Below are 19,772 nucleotides of genomic sequence, written 5' to 3'. Positions count from 1 at the left end.
CTTTTTACTTTATTTGTTGATTTGAATGTTCTTGTTCCATCGTATGTGCTTCCTTCTTAAGCAATATCAGTTTCAAAGTGAGCTTGCTACAACACTTGCACTTTGCGAACTATGAACTTCATACTTTTATCGAGCATGGTCGTTCGTCAGACAATGATTTAAAGTAAAATATACATCGGCTGTTTTTGGCTCAATGAACGCACAATTTGTTGACGGTCATGGTTCTTTATTTTGTGCTACCTGAAGTTCATCTTGAAATCTACTTTAGGTGCTGCAGTATGAGCAGGAGCACTTTTAGTTTCAGCGTGGTTCGTAATAAGAACACCATCTGTGGTTTTCACTGCTGCAAAATCATGTTCGTTAAACATAAGGGGACGACCATCTTAGAGCCCACATTCTTTGAACCGATCAACTGTATTACCGACTATGGCTGTTTTGAGATAAATAGTGCCCAGTATAAGAGGAGGCCGTCGACTTGCCCAAATGAATTATAATAAAAGTCTTTGATTTTGAAGAAGGATGAACAAGACTGCTTGATGAATAAACAGCGTCTGTGAAACGAATATTGTCTACAGTAATCATATATACCAAAGAATAATCAATAAGTATCTTGTTCTTCCACAAAAAATAAATAAATTAATTAATTAAAAAACTATTTCACATCAGGTAGTGCAAACAACATTTACCTAATGCAGACTGAAAAGCTAGCAGAGGGCCATTATCAGCAGTTTTTAGAATTTCATCATTAAAGAGACAGTAGTATTTCTATGGTGGTACCTCGAAGTTAAACTAAGAGCCCTGTTCGTTACTTTATGGTGTTATTTCATTTCCCCCACTATAAAGAGCTGCACCTCTCAGTCGATGTACAGGGAATGTGGCCAGAGGCATATGGAAGTTACTTGCAATCAATGTTTAGTTATTCCTTCAAATGTTCCTGCAAAAATGAAAATCTAGGTATGTTGCCATTATTCAACGGCTGCACTATTGCTAAGATGGGTGATATACTGTTCAGTACTAGTGGTGATGCAAACTTCATTAGGCGTCAAGGGCCGATGTTATTCCGTTCTAGTCCTCTACCGAATTAATGAGTGCACTAGCTCGACTGTTTAGCGTGCGTGTGTTCTCCATGACTAGAAGAGAGCAAAGGTTACATCCATTTACAAAATGGGAAGTGTAACTGATACGCAGAATTATCTTCCTACAGTACTCACAGATCCTTGTAGCAGAATCTTGGGTCGTAATGCAACCTCAGACAGCAAAATAACGTCCTCCACGAAACATTGCTTGTATTCCGAAAACATCGATCAGGTGAAAAGCACTCGTGCTCTCCACGTAAGGTATGTTCAGTGGCATGGACAGAGAAAACCAAATTGTTTCAGAGTTTCTAGAATTACGAATTGCTTTTGATGCAACACAGCATCGATTTCTATAGAAAGGCATTCAATAAGTAATACAACACAATTTTTTTCTGAAAGCAGGTTTGTTTTATTCAAGAGTCCAATACATCGAATTAATCCTCGAACTTATGGCTACAAAAACCTATTCTTCAATGCGACGGTCTTACTAGGAGGTCCTGTATGCCGCTTAGTACGACTCTACTGGTCGACATGATCGACATCGGAGCCATCGTCTTGCTGCAAATGGTTCAAATGGCTCTGAACACTATGGGACTTAACTTCTGAAATCATCAGTCCACTAGAACTTAGAACTACTTAAGCCTAACCAACCTAAGACCATCACACAAATCCATGCCCGAGGCAGCACTCGAACCTGCGACCGTAGCAGCAGCGCGGTTCCAGACTGAAGTGCCTAGAACTGCTCGGCCACAGACTCCGGCCTCTCGGGTGTGCAGACTTGTGAAAGACCTTGTGTTGTCATGGGGAAGGAGATGTTAGTTTGAATTTTCGTGGCGATGAGCACCCTGAAGTCGTTTCTTCAATTTACTGAGGGTATCACAATACAGAATGAGATTTTCACTCTGCAGCGGAGTGAACGCTGATATGAAACTTCCTGGCAGATTAAAACTGTGTGCCGGACCGAGACTCGAACTCGGGACCTTTGCCTTTCGAGGGCAAGTGCTCCACCAACTGAGCCACCCAAGCACGACTCATGCCCCGTCCTCACAGCTTCACTTCTGCCAGTATCCCGTCTCATTCCTTCCAAACTTTACAGAAGTACACACTCCGCTGCAGAGTGAAAATCTCATTCTGGAAACTTCCCCCATGCTGTGGCTAAGCCATGTCTCCGCAATATCCTTTCTTTCAGGAGTGCTAGTTCTGCAGGTTCGCAGGAGAGCTTCTGTAAAGTTTGGAAGGAAGGAGACGAGGTACTAGCAGAAGTGAAGCTGTGAGGATGGGGCGTGAGTCGTACTTGAGTGGCTCAGTTGGTGGAGCACTTACCCGCAAAAGGCAAAGGTCCCGAGTTCGAGTCTCGGTCTACCACAATACACTTCAGGGATCAGATACGTTAGCGTGACCTTGTTGCGGTGACGACAGAGGCCTCGCCCAATGACTCACCGTACTTTTGTTCACTGCCAGGTCTCCGTAGACATTCTGAAAGCGCATACGAAAATCTGTGATGCTCCGGTTTTCCCCAAAAGAAAATCTATGACAGCTCTCTGTTTAGAACGCAACTGCGTTACAGAGATTATTTTGAAGGCTATATACAGCGGACCCACCGATTGGAACGTCATGAAACTCTAGTGGTTGAAATGAAAATATTCCACTGGTATTCCACAACAAATTCCGCGTTTTTTCAATCGAAACTGGGCGAGAAAAAGAAGTGTTGCGTTTCTTACTGAACGTCCCTCGTACGTTCAGATTTCACATGAAATTACGCTTAAGACTAGATGGAGAACTTCTTGAGAAGCAGGATGCAAGATATCATATTGGATGCGAGTCACCCGCGGACGATGAAGCAATATATGTAGTGTGTTCTGGACGCATGTAACAGGACCGTTGTTATTCATGTTACACAATAATGACTTCGTGAATAATATTAGTTACTACCTCAAGATTCTCACAGATGATGCTGTTATTTTACTTGCTTAAAGCTGAACTACAGTTCATTTAAATGTCGACTTAATTTCAGACAGATCGAAACATAGACACATTCAAAGCTGTGCATTGCAAAAAAAGTTAAAAACTGATGTCCTTTGATATCAAGATTATGAGTCACTAGTAGAACCAGGAAGTTACAATAATTTCTGGGAGTGACAAGTGACAAATTTGTAGATATATTAAGTAGCGCGATCGCATAGGCTTAGTTGTACATAAAGGTGTTTAGAAACGATTCATTGGTAGAAATGTGGAAAAATGTAGTTTGTCAGTGAAAATAACTGCGTGTATATTTGACTTATCTTGAGCTAATTAAAAAAGTACTCCTCATTTCTACACCACTGTGTGAACTACATACCAGTTTTGGTTGATTTACAAGTACACACATTTTTATTAGCTTGTACCTCAATCAAGCTAATTACCAGATTCAACTCGATGAGGGTTCAAAACATAGTTTGATTGTAATCGAGTACGATTCGGCCTCACGGCTGGATCCGCCGTTCTGTGCCAGTTGCTGGATTGACATTGCTGGATTTCAAATTAAAGTGGTTATACCACGACCTGGACGATTTAATTATTTTTATGCGCAGTTGGAAGGAAAATTTACATCATCTGAGGGAAGTTTTTATTCGAGTAAGAGCTGGTTTAACAGTGAAACCTTACAAGGTTCAGCTTGCGTTGGTGATCGTGTTTTTGAGGCGTATGGTGTCCCCATCTGATTTGTGATTGATCCAGTTCGAACTCTTGTCTATCGCCAAGAAATCCTAAATAAGTGGCAAGGTTTATTGGTATTGTTAATTTCTTTTAGATAATTCATACCCATTTTTGCGCAGCTTAACAAATTGTGGAAAATTGAAGCAAGTTTCAGCAAGCTGTTTTCGAAGGGTTTAAGGAAGCTTTAACTTGTGTCCCATTGTTGGCAATCTCAGATTTTGACAATCAGTTCTCTGTCAAGGCCAGTACTTCATTGACTGGTGTTGCAGCTGTCCTACTGCAAGATCAAGGTGATAGGTGATGCAATGCCTCTCATGCGTTGTCATTAGTGTATGACAAGGAGGTGTTAGCCACGTTATTAGTTTTTGATAAGTTCATTTTCTACCTGGAGCTTACGCCATGCCCGCTCGAAACCGGAAGTCAGGTGATGAATTGAGTTTTAGCCCAATATAGGGACAATGGCATGATAGTAAGATGGTCTACTTAGATTTCAGCATTGAAGTTACAAGTCAAGCAAGTAAGGGACACACACAATTTTATTGTACACGCTCTATGTAGAATGTTTCAGGATGAACTGAGGCAGATGAAATCAAGGGAATGCGGGAACAGGTCTCGACTTCCAGTATGGTTAAAGGGGTTTTAGGGGGAGTTTGCGGCTACATTTAAAGGCGTCAGTAGGTGTCAGAAGGTGGATGAAACCCTGAGATTGATAAGAGCCGTATTTTCATAGTATTTATTATTGACGCGGTAGTTTCAATGCTACGTTTGCGTAACATTCAAGTCCTACTACTAACCAAATAAGTACTTCCACTATTTGGTTAATACGAGGAATATTCGGAAAGTGAGGAACGATCGCTCGCAAAACGGAAACCACTGTGAAAACCCAATGAGGCTTTTCACAGACGTTTTGGGCAGTGTCTCTAGTATGCCCGTCGATTGCATCAAGACGCTCTTTTCAGCTATGAGCGTACTGTGTGCGAGTAAAGGTGCCTAGAACAACAATGTCTGCCGCCAAGTAGGAGGGCCCGCTGAGAAGTTTCGCCTTAATGAATGCAGCCCACCTAACACAACTGCTGCGCACTTCCTTCTCCAAGGCAATTCTCAGCTGCAAATGGTTCAAATGGCTCTGAGCACTATGGGATTTACCAGCTGAGGTCATCAGTCCCCTAGAACTTAGAACTACTTAAACCTAACTAACCAAAGGACATCACACACATCCATGCCCGAGGCAGGATTCGAACCTGCGACCGTTCCAGACTGAAGCGCCTAGAACCGCGCCGGCCGGTGTTATTTCTTCTCCATGGATTTTAATTCCTACTAACACAGCCCTAATTGGCTCGTCCTGGGTATCACCTCTGTTCACATGAAACGCTGGATACGAAGACAACACATGGGCGCAGGCTACGCGCTATAGACCAGCGTAGAGAATTAGAGAATTATCGGAAAGCGCAGTCGGCTGCCTTCTATGACGATGTTCGAAATTTTGTATAACGCTCTGACAAATGTCTAAGTTGGAGCGACGATTATGTAGAGAAGTACCTGGAAGATGTTGCTAAATGTGCAAAGAAATCAGTTTTGATATTCACTGTGGTTTCCATTTCGCGACCAATCGTTCCTCATTTTCCGAATAACCCCCGTAGCAGGATCTGAAGGAGACAGATGAAGGGTTCAAACCAATTTTCTGAAGAATAAATACTTTGAAAATACGACTGTAGTGTTCCATTTCCATTATTTTGATTTTCAACCGCTGTTCAATATCTGCATGAAAGATGTATTTTCGAAACACGATAAGAGATGAGGCGCGTCTAGGTGAACAGCCGTTTTTCTTGAAGGACTGGATTCTGCACTGTGTAGCCTACCCTAAGATGGTAGTTCAGTGTATTACAATACTTTTTGCCTATTTTCATCAGTAACCTAAGGGGAAATTCACAGAAAACTCTTGCCCAAATTCATGTATAGTTTATTTGGAGAGCTATACACAAGCTTGTAGTACTTATTATATAAATAAACCCCCTTAGGACACCAAGCAGTGTTTTGCAGTCAGCAGAGAATCAATCATGAAAGATATATGTGGGTTTTGTTAGACAATTTCCTCGGTCACATTTCGGAAACAAGTCATACTTGTTTGTGGACATGCTTTTTTCTAGGTTTTCTTTGCTGTCTCCTAATTGTGAAACTACTTTAAAAGCAGCCATTAGTTATCTGAAACGCTTTTCTGCTATCTTTGATCCATTCCAAGTTCTGGTATCGGACAATATTGCCACACGTGCGGTCTGGGGCGCCTTGACGCGCCTAGCGCGGCTACCCCCGTCGGAGGTTCGAGTCCTCCCTTGAGAAAGGGTATGTGTGTTGTCCTTAGCTTAAGTTTAAGTTAGATTAAATAGGGTGTAAGCCTAGGTACCGATGACCTTAGCAGTTTGGCCCATGCGAACTTACCACAATTTTAAAAAATTAAAATATTACTACATTTGCTTCGGGAGCTTTGGATCGTTGAGAGAGTCAATCAGAAACTTTGTGCTGCACTAATTTCCTATCAATATCATACTCGTTAGGAGTACTAGAAGTATGCCTTCAACTCTGACAAACATGAGGCACATTACGATACTCCATCAGGGCTTAGGTTTCCTTCTCGGTCTGTTGACGATATGTTACCCAATAGGCCATCTCCTGGAGAGACTCGGAACAGTGGCATCAGACAAGGAAAAACATTGAAGTAGCCCATTGCCAGGAAGCTATGCGTTATGATAAGGAAAGACACCCTAGCAGACTCAGGGCTGGGGATCGAGTTTAGCTGAGAAATCTTGCCATCTTTAGTAAGACAGCAGAAGCTCTACCAAATCCTCAGGTTTCACTGTTAAACCAGCTCTTACTCAAATAAAAACTTCTCTCAGATGATGTAAATATTCCTTCCAACTGCGGATAAAAATAATTAAATCGTCCAGGTCGTGGTATATACACTTTAATTTGAAATCCAGCAATGTCAAGTCCAGCAACTGGCACAGAACGGCGGATCCAGCCGTGAGGCCGAATCGTACTCGATTACAATCAAACTATGTTTTGAACCCTCATCGAGTTGAATCTGGTAATAAGCTTGATTGAGGTACAAGCTAATAAAAATTTGTGCACTTGTGAATCAACCAAAACTGGTATGTAGTTCACACAGTGGTGTAGAAATGAGGAGCACTTTTTTACTTAGCTCAAGATAAGTCAAATATACACGCAGTCATTTTCACTGACAAACTACAGTTTTCCACATTTCTACCAATGAATCGTTTCTAAACACCTTCATGTACAACTGAGCCTATGCGATCACGCTTCTTAATATATCTACAAATTTGTCACTTGTCACTCCCAGAAATTATTGTAACTTCCTGGTTCTACTAGTGACGCATAATCTTGATATCAAAGGACATCAGTTTTTAACTTTTTTTGCAATGCACAGCTTTGAATGTGTCTATGTTTCGATCTGTCTGAAATTAAGTCGACATTTAAATGAACTGTAGTTCAGCTTTAAGCAAGTAAAATAACAGCATCATCTGTGAGAATCTTGAGGTAGTAACTAATATTATTCACGAAGTCATTATTGTGTAACATGAATAACAACGGTCCTGTTACATGCGTCCAGAACACACTACATATATTGCTTCATCGTCCGCGGGTGACTCGCATCCAATATGATACCTTGCATCCTGCTTCTCAAGAAGTTCTCCATCTAGTCTTAAACGTAGTTTCATATGAAATCTGAACGTACGAGGGGCGTTCAGTAAGAAACGCAACACTTCTTTTTCTCGCCCAGTTTCGATTGAAAAAACGCGGAATTTGTTGTGGAATACCAGTGGAATATTTTCATTTCAACCACTAGAGTTTCATGACGTTCCAATTGGTGGGTCCGCTGTATATAGCCTTCAAAATAACCTCTGTAACGCAGTTGCGTTCTAAACAGAGAGCTGTCATAGATTTTCTTTTGGGGAAAACCGGAGCATCACAGATTTTCGTATGCGCTTTCAGAATGTCTACGGAGACCTGGCAGTGAACAAAAGTACGGTGAGTCATTGGGCGAGGCCTCTGTCGTCACCGCAACAAGGTCACGCAACAGTGACACACTTGTTTTAAAGGGAACTGCAACACCAATGGGGTGTCGAGCTCATACTTCCCAGCTCAACCCTGCATACGGTTTGGATCATACGTACTAAAGTTCTTATGTGTGCATTCGTCTGTTGCAGTTTTGGAAAATTATTTTGTACCTCTGTTCTTGACATACTGAATATTTAAGTCAAACATAACTATTTTCATCACAATGATACGGTTCTAGCTCTTTAAAAAATAATGGGAAGAATCTAGGGCTGGCCGGTGTGGCCGAGCGGTTCTAGGCTCTTCAGTCAGGAACCGCGCTGCTGCTATGGTCGCAGGTTCGAATCCTGCCTCGGACATGGATGTGTGTGTGATGTCCATAGGTTTAATTAGTTCTAAGTTGTAGGTGACTGATGACCTGAGAAGTTAAGTCGCGTAGTGCTGAGAGCCATTTGAACCAACCCTGTAATTGGGACAAAGCAGAGTTGCTGCCCTGCTCAGCAGATGGCGCCAGATCAGCAAGCAGTTTTCATGCGACGGACGAGAGAGCACTGGAAACTTCGAAGGGTCCGCAAGTAGTGCCACCGGCGTCCTGGAGGCAGAGACCGGAGTGACCTGAGGAATCCTTCCGGGAAAGGCAGAACGAACGGACAATCCGGCCACAGCGGCAAGAGATGACCTTTAGCGGCTGCCGACTTAGTGGGGAACAAATGAGCGACGGGCAGCATGTCAACCACTGAGAGTGGAGAGCACAGAAATAACGGAGCTTCCTGTAAGAAGGAGTTCCGACGGAAGTGTTAGTTTTATTCTTCGTAATTCCAGAAATTTCGTGTTTAAAGTGCACAAAACTGCGGCAGTGATTAAACAAAACCTTATTTACGAAACGGATGTTATCTGCTGTGAAGCCATCATACAACTGCCTCATGAATCAGTACTGAGACTATTAGGCAATAGTTGTCAAATGTGTGGTATATTTACCACAACATTTTTCAGAACTACGCTATCCTGTTATCAAGTGGTTAAAGTTTCTATGCCATTAACCATCGTCAAAAGTACAACGCCACCAGAAAACATGTATTGTTCAAAATCCGTATTGTTAAACCCTCGATGCCATTAGGCACCGTCAAAAGTAAAACACCAGCACAAACATTTATTTCCTAATGGTATAGAAACTTGAACCACTTGATAATGGGATAACGTAGTCTCGAAACAAGTTGTGGTACATATGTCACACACTTGACCACTGATACGTAACATTCACAGTACTTATGCTGATGCTGACATACATAGGTGATATAAAAATTTAAAAACTTGCATACTTCGCTTACTTTTATTCCATAATGTCATATGGGATCTTTTTTGGGGAAATTCATCGAGCCAGCGTAAACAGTATACTTCTCCAAATCAACAACTCAGTTCATTCAATCAGTTCTGGAAATAAGAATGATCTTCAGAGACATTTAAACTCACTTCCCTTGGCCCAGAAGATTCCATTGTTCAGGAACACACAATTTCAATAACTTTCGAGCAATCATAAGAAGTTTAGCTAGCAATAAAATTCTGCTTGAGAGGGGCCTAAACGATTTAATGGCCGTCACTTTCTTTTCGTAGCAGAACCCAGTGATGTGAATACATTATTATTAATACGAGAGTGAGCCAAATGAAAACATTAAATATGTAATAACAAATCGAAATTTCGCCCCGTTATCCTGTAAGTTGGTAAGCGTGCTACAGACAGCGTGCAGAATGGCCTGTAGGTGGGAGCATATTGCAGATGCACACATACCGTCGCAGTATCAGTATAAAGGTGACCGCCCAATTTGCGACTTGCACCAGGGAAGAACAGCGTTCTGTTATTCGGTTTTTGCGTAGTTAAGGTGTGAAACCTATTGAAATTCATCGACGAATGAAGGTTTGTCACAGCAGCAAGTCTACGAATGGAGTAGGAAGTTCGCAAATGGTGTGACTTCAGTGGAAGGTGTTCCTCGTCCAGGTCAGGCACAACAAGTTGACTCCACAGAACATTGCAGCAGTTGAAGCCGAGTGACACTGAATGACAGCATGTTTACAGATTAGTCAAGGGTCAACACGCCATATTGTGCATGATGTGCTCCAGTTTCACAAGGTGTCTGCAAGATGGGTGCCACGACAACTGACTCCTGAAAAGAGAGAACGTCGTGTTGATGCTTATGAAGAACTTCTTCGGCACTTGGAAAGATAAGGTGATGGCTTCCTTGCAACAATCGTTACTGGAGACGAAACCTGGGTTCACTTCCACCAACCGGAAACGAAGAGAGCGAGCAAGGAATGGCGCAATTCCTCATCACCAAAACCAAAGAAGTTTCAAACAGAATCATCAGCAGGCAAGGTTATGCTGACTGTCTTTTGCGACGAAAAAGGCGTCATTTCGGAGCATTAAATGCCTAGAGGGACCACTATCACCAGTGCATCATACACAGATCTCCTAAAAATTCATCTGCAGCCTGCAATCAAATCAATGCGACGTGGACTGCTGTATGCAGGTGTCCTTTTGCAACACTGCCCGTACAACAGTCGCAACAATCACAGACTTGCATTTTGAGGGTCTTCCTCATCCACCATACTGACCAGACGTTGCCCCAAGTTATTTCCATATGTCTGGACCATTCAGAAACGCAATGGGAGGAAAGAAGTTCCGTTCTGATGAAGATGTTCGTCATGCGGGCATGAGTGGTTGCGCGGACTGACGAAAGGATTTTTTTCAAAAGGAATTTATGCACTTTGTAAGCGCTGGAGGACTTGCATTGAGCATGGGGGAGATTATGCTGAAAAGTGATACAGCTTTATACCACTTCTGCACAATAAATTATATTAAAAAAAATTTAAGGTTTTCATTTGACTTACCCTCGTAATATCACTTAATATGGGTGTCGCATAAAATCAGACTTCAGCACGACTTCGGTGTGCAATGTGATCGATGTAGATAATGAACAGATTTTCTCTTGGGCAAGGCGTGACTATAATAGCAGTAGAATTCTAGTATATACCTCTATGCATTGTACATAGACGTGCGTCTGGAAAGTTTGTTAATTCCTCTTAAATGAAAAAACATGTTTATTTTTTATTTTTTTATTTTTTTATTTTTTTTTTTACTTGTACCACATCCCTGTTACTTGACAACTGCTGTAAGCATGACGTTGACATACCTGTGTTCCTTTTTCTTTTCTGTATCCTTGAAGGCCTCATTAAAGTGAATCTACGAAACAAAAAGAATATATCGTGACTGCGTTCACGGAGACTATTCAGATGAAAGAATGAGTGAGCAATATGGACACCTTAAGATGCATCCAGTCACTATACGCACGCTATGACCAGTACATGAATATTAGAAGTGATTGATGGTGTAGCGTATTTATTGTTTTTACACTTTAACCCTACCACCTACGATCAAATCGGGTAGAACATTGCAGAACACCGTGGGATAATATTGCACCAGTGTTACAACAGAATTACTTCAACGATCGGCTGTGCAGAGCCTCTCTGGCCCACTAGGTCCGCCGTTTCGCTTTCAATAACAGCGACGACAACCCTCGAGCCCGGAGGTCAGAGATAAATCACCGGAATGCAGGAAATTATGGTGGCCATTCATTTCCTCGAGTGGCGACCGGACCGCCGCGCCGGTCAGATTGCTGGCGTCTTCGAGTGGGGCGGCGAGCCCATCTGCCCTCGCGGGCCGCCCTTCACAGTGCCCACGATCTTATCTCAGTCTCCGTTGCTGCTTTACAATCACAGCACACGTTGTCTGAGATTCATTTTTTCAGCCACTAAATGACTGTTATAAGCCAATTTTGTCGTAAATACATGGAAAGTATAAACATACTAAGGAAGAAAAAAGGTACGGCGAGATTATTAGTGACAGACCACAAGTTCGGATTGAGTACTCTATCCCAATGGCCCCTCACTTAGTTTGCATTTATCGGGACTCTGTCGACCAGCGCAAAGTGCCAAGCGGCTGCAAAAAAAAGTGCAGGTGTCACCTGTATATAAGAAGGGTAAAAGACGGACCCGCAAAATTACAGACCAATATGCTTCACATCTGTTTGCCGCACAATTCTAGAGCATATTCTGAGTTCGAATGCAATAAATTTGCTAGAGACCGAATATCTCATGTCCACGAATCACTCGTGCGAAACTCAGCTTGCTCTTTTCTCACATGACATACTGCAACCTATGGATGAAGGGCAACAGGCAGATTCCATATTTCTATATTTCCGAAAAGTATTCGACAAGGTACCTCACTACACACTGTTAACGAAGGTACGTGCACATGGAATAGGCTCACAGATAAGCGACTGGCTCGAAACCTTCTTGCATAATAGAACCCAACAGTTGTCCTAGACAGCAATGTTCATCTGAGACAGGAATAACATCAAGAGTGTCCCACGGAAGTGTGATAGGGCCGTTACAATTTTCTATACACGTAATTTAAAAAAATGGCTCTGAGCATTATGGGACTCAACATCTGAGGTCATCAGTCCCCTAGAACCTAGAACTGCTTAAACCTAACGTAAGGACATACATGCAGGATTCGAACCTGGGACCGTAGCAGTCGCGTGGTTCCAGTCTGAAGCGCCTAGAACCGCACGGCCACCACGGCCGGCACACAGGTAATTTATCTGGTAGACAGGGTGAGCAGTAATGTACAGTTGTTCGCTAATGATGCTAAGGTGTACACGGAGGTGTCGAAAGCAGTGACTGTAGGTCGATACAAGATGTCTTAGACAATATTTCCAGTTGGTGTGCTGAATGACAGCTTGCTCTTAATGTAGAAAAATGTTAAGTTAATGCAGATGATTAGGAAAAACAAACCTGTAATGTTTGTATACAGCATTAGTAGTGTCCTGCTTGACAAACTCAAGTCGTTTATATATCTGGATGTAACGTTGCGGAGCGATAAGAAATGGAACGCGCATATGAGGATTGTGATATGGAAGACGAATGGTAGTCCGGTTTATTGGGAGAATTTCAAGAAACTGTAATTCATCTGTAAAGGAGACCGCATATAGGACGCTAGTGCGACCTACTCTTGAGTACTGATCGTGTGTTTCGGATCCGCACCAGGTCGGATTGAAATAAAACGTTGGAGCAATTCAGAACCGATCTGCTAGATTTATTGCCGGTACTTCGATCAGAATACAAGCTTCGGGAGCACAAGTGAGAATCCCTGGGGGGAAGAAGTCATTCATTTCGAAGAACATTGCTGTGAAAGTTTAGAGAAGCGGCATTTGACGCTGACTGCAGAACGATCCTACTGCCGTCAACATGCATTTCGCTTAGAGACCACAGAGATAAGGTATGAAAATTAGGGCTCATACGGAGGACTATAGACAGTCTTTTTCCCTCACTCTGTTCGTCTGTGATACAGGAAAGGAAACGACTATTTGTGGTACAAGGTATCCTCCTCCACGCACCGTATGATGCCGTGCAGAGCATGTATGTAGATGTAGATGGGAAACTATCGGAAATTTTCAAAGGACTAATCCCGCGATTTGCATTTATATACTAAGGGATACCATGGAAAATCAATTTCTGCATGCCAGGACATGGATTTAAACAGCCATCATTCCAAACGGTAGTCTAGTGCAATATACAGGGTGAGTCACCTAACGTTGCCGCTGGATATATTTCGTAAACCACATCAAATACTGACGAACCGATTCCACAGACCAAACGTGAGAAGAGGGGCTAGTGCAATTGGTTAATACATCCCATACAAAAATGCACGGAAGTATGTTTTTTAACACAAACCTACGTTTTTTTAATGGAAACAGGTTAGTTTTGTTAGCACATCTGAACATATAAACAAATACGTAACCAGTGCCGTTTGTTGCATTGTAATATATTAATTACATCCGGAGATATTGTAACCTAAAGATGACGCTTGAAAACTCCGACGTTCAGTTGCGTGTTGTAACAAACACGGGCCACGCTCGGCGAACAGCATCTGCAGGGACATGTTTACGATGACGACCGTGTTTACGAGTGTGTCTGTAGTGCACTGTTGTGGTTTGGTCTAGCTGTCGCAGTGTCCGCATGTAGCGCTTGCTGCTATTGTTATTCTGCATTCGTCTCCGCACGCAGACCAACTGTAGTACACCGTGTTACCAGACGTCTGTGATAGTGTAGTGTTGTAGGAACTATGACCATGGTGTATTCGAACTCTGAAAAGGCGGAGATGATACTCATCTATGGCGAGTGTCGACGAAATGCAGCTGAAGCCTGCAGGGTGTATGCAGAACGGTACCCGGACAGAGAGCATCCAACGCGCCGCACATTGCAAAACATCTACGGCCAACTGTATGCCACAGGTATGGTCGTAGCACGCACACGGGTCCGTAACAGGCCCGTCACAGGAGAAGCGAGTGCAGTTGGTGTGTTAGCTGCTGTTGCCATGAAACCACACATGAGTACACGGGACATTGCGAGAGCCGGTGGACTGGGTCAAAGTAGTGTCATGCTCATACTGCATCGTCACCGCTTTCACCCGTTTCATGTGTCGCTACATCAGCAATTACATGGTGATGACTTTAATCATCGAGTGCAATTCTGTCAATGGGCATTAACAGGGAATGCGTTGCAGTTCTAGCTGTTTACCGATGAAGCAGGTTTCACAAACCACGGGGCAGTGAATCTACGGAACATGCATTACTGGTCCGTGGACAATCCTCGCTGGCTCAGACAGGTAGAGCGACAGCGACCGTGGACTGTAAATGTATGGTGCGGAATCATTGGCGACCACCTCATTGGTCCTCACTTCATTGCAGGGGCCCAAACAGCTGCAACATACATCGCGTTTCTACAGAATGATCTGTCAACGTTGTTCTAAAATGTCTCACTGGAAACGCGTCGACGTATGTGGTATCAGCATGCTGGTGCACCTGCTCATTCCGCAATTAACACTAGACTGACCCTAGACAGGATGTTCGACGGGCGTTTCATAGGACGTGGAGGACGCATAAATTGGCCAGCCCGTTCTCCTGATCTTACACCTGTGGACTTCTTTCTGTGGGGTACGTTGAAGGAGAATGTGTACCGTGATGTGCCTACAACCCCAGAGGATATGAAACAACGTATTGTGGCAGCCTGCGGCGAAATTACACCAGATGTACTGCGGCGTGTACGACATTCATTACGCCAGAGATTGCAATTGTGTGCAGCAAATGATGGCCACCACATTGAACATCTACTGGCCTGACATGTCGGGACACACTCTATTCCACTCCGTAATTGAAAACGGAAACCACGTGTGTACGTGTACCTCAACCCTCAAGTTAATGTACATGTGCGTCAGTGAAAAAGACCAATAAAAAGGTGTTAGCATGTGGACGTAATGTGCTGTTCCAGTCTCTTCTGTACCTAAGGTCCATCACCGTTCCCTTTGGGTCCCTGCGCAATTCGGTGCTCTCCGATACACACGATCGAACAGCGGAGGAGTGGTATTCAAGCGTCAACTTTAGGTTACAATATCTCCGGATGTAATTAACATTTTACAATGCAACAAACGGCACTGATTACGTATTTGTTTATATGTACACATGCGCTAACAAAACTAGCGGGGTTCCATTTAAAAAAACGTAGGTTTGTGTTAAAAAACATACTTCCGTGCATTTTTTTATGGTTTGTATTAACCAATTACAGTAGCCCCTCTCCTCACGTTCGGTCTGTGGAATCGATTCGTCAGTATTTTTTATGTGGTTTACGAAATATATCCATCGGTAATGTTAGGTGACTCACCCTATATATATATAATCATTTATTTTTCGTATTTCTGTGTGATAAGATGCATATGATTCGTGAGACAACCACAAATAATTGTGCTAAGCTGATACTTCTGATTATCACTATAAGCGATTGTTGACAAGTTCATACTGTCATGTTGTTTAATCGGGTTTCTGCCTGTTATTCGCGTTTTTTCTACACGATATTTCAACTGCGTGATTCGCAGTCTTCTTCAGGTGCTGTCCGATACTGATTGCAGTGCGTTTTTTTTCCGTTTTTCATTCCCTTGGTGGGCTGTTCTAGGGCTTGCTATATGCTCTTTATCAGCCATAGGGTTTATGTTTATGCTGTTTCGGCTCTATTTATTTTGCTCGCGAGGGGGGGGGGGCGTATTCTCCCAATTGGGAATTTATTTGCAGTAGTGTGTTGGTGGGGACAGTTCCGGTATTCACCTTAGCGGCCAAGGAAAACCTGCAAAACCCGATCACAACCGCTTATGTTTGGCTTCTATTTTATTTTATATCCTGCCAGCGTTGGCGCTGACGTTGTCGGCGGGCACGAGCGTCTTCGCGCCTTATGTTGCGCTCCTCTTCTTGCCTTCTTTCTCTCTCTTCCCGTTCTCTTCTAAATTGTTCTTCGCGGACTTCCGCCTTTCCTCTTACGAGCTCCCTACTTTGTAGGCAGCTCATTTGGTGTTCATCTCGCTCGGCCAAGGTCGAGATTGCTTGGTCCAGGATCTCGCTGTTTACCATACAGTCTCTGAAGTTGATGAACTCCCTGCGTCCTTACGCACTGCGGGCGCTGCATTGGCTGCAACCGCAGCCTGCGTGGCTCGGCTTGTTGTCATCTTCTTCGGCCATGCCGTTTGGGCGGCATGGTCACGTCCTGGGTGGGCTTCCCTCGTGGCAGGTCCGTCGTCCTTCCGCTGCTCGCAGGCCTGTACTGCCCGCGTCTCCGTGTGTGGACTGCGGCGAAAGGATTCTCGAAGTGTGAGGCAGGCGGCCTCCATTTCCGCATGGAGTACCATGCGGAATCTGGTTTCTGTCTCCCTGAGAGCGGAACGAGTCCCGTGTTTATGCCTATGTTGTGTTCCCTCTTCGCTCCGCGCCTCGCCTGGCCCTCTGTCTGTGGTGTGGGCCGACCAATAGCAACGGCTGTAACTTTTTCTTCTAGCCGCGGCAGTTCAGAACGTTGTGCGCCTACTTCGTGGCTGTTATACATTGACAATATAGCTGAATTAAGTTCTGAATGGCGTTCAGGCTGTGCTAGACATTTTATCATCTAATTGTCATCATTTGAGTCCTTCTGTGAATTGAGACGTTCTGTTAACGTGGTATGCCGTGTTTGGCGTCCCGTCCGAAGCTCTTGTTCCCCAGGTGCGGCTGCACTGTCATTTTCAGGCCGATTCTGTTCAAATTGTCGCTCGACACTCGGAAGAACGCCCTCAGATATTGTGTCTGTTGTCTGAGGTACCATTTCACATATGTCCTTTGTTATATGTACTGAGCTCTTATCCCTAATTCCATCTTTACACTTGTGTCCCTTGGGGTCTGGATGTTACCTATGTTGCGTCTTCAGAAGATCGAGTGCTGGGTTCCAAGTCGAGCTCAGCTGGAAGCCGGTGTCCCGGTTAATGAGATTCTCTATGACCATAATCTCAATAGATTCTTTGTTGACGCTGTCCCAGTATCTCGATGTTTGTGTTAAAATCTTGGCATCATTACACTCCATAGAATGATCTAAACAATGTTCGGCAATCGCTGACTTGGTCGCCTGACCCAGTCTGGCGTGCCTTTGGTGCTCTTTGCACCTGATGTCAACGGTCGTGTTCGTCTGTCCGACGTATGCCATCCCACATTCACATGGTACGTGGTAAACGCCCGGTTTCTGTAGGCGTAAGTCATCCTCCACACTCCCTAGCAGAGCCTTAATCTTTGTGGGTGGTTGGAACACGCTTTTTAGGTGGTGCAAGAAAATATCGAGCTTTTCCCTCCCGAGGGGCCATATGACAAAGGTGTCATCCACGTATCTGAAAAAGCATTTCCGTTGATCTGGGGCTGGTGTAAGTGCGTCCTCTTCAAATTTTTCCATTAACAGGTAGGCCACCACCGGTGGGAGTGGACTGCCCATTGCCACTCCTTACGTTTCCTCGTAGAATTGACCCCCATATAGGAAATATGTCGAAGTCAGTATGTGTCTGAATAAGTCCAGGAGAGCACCGTCGAACTTTTCCCTAATCAGCTGAAATGTATCACTCAGTGGTACACGGGCGAACAGGGAGACCACGTCGAAACTGACCATAATGTCAGAGTCCGAGTTCTGTAGCTGCCTGAGACGTTGTAGGAAATCTTCTGAGTTGTGAATGTGATGGTCACACTTCCCCACATATGGCGACAGCATCTTCTTAAGGTTAAAATGCCTCTCAGCACTACGCGACTTAACTTCTCAGGTCATCAGTCGCCTAGAACTTAGAACTAATTAAACCTAACCAACCTAAGGACATCACACACATCCATGCCCGAGGCAGGATTCGAACCTGCGACCGAAGCGGTCGCTCGATTCCAGACCGTAGTGCCTAGAACCGCACGGCCACTCCGGCCGGCTCTTCTTAAGGTGTTGAGCAGTGAGGTAGGTGGCTGTGCCAATATTGCTGACTATTGGACGTATAGGAACCCCTTCCACGTGCACCTTAGGCAGGTCTTTTCTGGAAGACCGGTTTCCCTTGGAAGAGCCCTGGTCTTCTTATCCACCCTGTCTGTGGGGTCCCTTTCTATTGATCTGTAAGCCGAGTCGTGTAGAAGTTGTCGCACGTTATTGTCACATTCTGCCTTCTGTTGGACGACAGTCGCATTCCCCTTATTTGCTGGCAACACCACAATGCGGCATCTTCCCGGAGTTGTTTGAGAGCCAGCGTCTCTTCACCGGAGATGTTTGATTTGGGCAGCTTGGTTTTAGTGAGCGTCCTACATGTCACTCGTCGGACTTCTTCAGCCTCACTGGCAGGAAGTTTCAGGGCCACCTGCTGCACTGCACTGACGAAGGCGCAACAGGAATAGTTCTAGGGGTAACTGCAAAATTGAGACCCTTGCTCAGTACTTTCAAGGTGGTCGCGTCCAATTCCGTCTCGCTCCGGTTGACAACAGTGCGAACGTTCTCGTTCTCCTGCGCTTTGTTGTTAAGACGTGCAAACTTGACTAGTAGACAGGACGCCGATTTCTTCCTCGTGCACTCCGCTAGGGACCAAGAGGTGCCATCAAGTCGGTACCAGTCTCGTCTGGTTAGAGAATTTGCTATAAAAATGTGTAGAGCCAGCAACCCTCTGGATATCACATCAAGAGGGTGGTGCATGTAAAGTGCTCTCTCCCTGACCAGTGCTAAGCTCGCTCGATGTTTAATCCTGTTGGCCGCTCTGGAATTGACGTGAACACTGGAACCACGTCCTCTTATCGGCATCGCAGCAGGAAACAGAGAGAAATGAGCAGTCTTCCTCTCCTTTGTCGAAGCTTGTCTAGCTTTCTAATATTTAAATACATTTCCTCCCTGTAGAGTCTTCTAATGTAATTCTTCAAGCTTTTCCGGCGAGGCGTTTCGTGTTGATTAATCTGGTTTCTTCCGGTTATTAGCCTCTTTCTTGCACAATATTGCAACTGCGTGAAACGTAGTCTTCTTCAGGTGCTGTCCAATACTGATTCTAGTTCTAGTTCAATGTTTCTTCTGTATCTGGCGATGTTATGCTGTAGGCACTGATTGCTTCTTCTGGATTCTGTACCGCTGGGTTAGTGTTCACTTTGTGATTTGTCGTCACGGTGCGGTTGGTCGTGGACGTGAGGTCGACTGTAGGAGGATCTACTGTCTGTCCAGCAGGGCCACTGGCCGCTTGTAGCGGTCGGTGTCTGCATTTCGTCGGCCTAACTGGCGGACGAGTGGCGAGGGCGCGTCTCTGTGTTTTCTTTAAGTTCTCGTGGCCCATTGCTTGAAGAGCTGCATAATTTCCGGCACCTGGACTGCTTCATAAAGGTGCTGTGCAAGGAATAGTCGCGTGACATGGAATATCCCGCTCAAGGCAATGTTCTGCAATCGCTGCAACTTGATGATGTGGTAGCCAGCCACGTTGCCCCAGACTTCACAAGCATACTCCGTAATCGGCCTCACGCAGGACTTGTATGAGTGCAG

General features: G+C 44.4%; 1 non-coding gene across 1 annotated transcript; it reads right to left on the bottom strand.

Annotated features, from left to right (window-relative positions):
* Positions 1 to 2,028: 2,028 nt before the first annotated feature.
* Positions 2,029 to 2,103, bottom strand: Trnas-cga. The gene has a single exon. It is a non-coding gene; the product is annotated as a tRNA-Ser (tRNA).
* Positions 2,104 to 19,772: the final 17,669 nt, after the last annotated feature.

The sequence above is a fragment of the Schistocerca piceifrons genome, chromosome 7 (genome assembly GCF_021461385.2).
Source record: "Schistocerca piceifrons isolate TAMUIC-IGC-003096 chromosome 7, iqSchPice1.1, whole genome shotgun sequence".
Taxonomy (NCBI): Eukaryota; Metazoa; Arthropoda; class Insecta; order Orthoptera; family Acrididae; genus Schistocerca; species Schistocerca piceifrons.
Note: the sequence above shows the minus strand (reverse complement) of the source record. Positions and strands in the feature narration are given on the sequence as shown.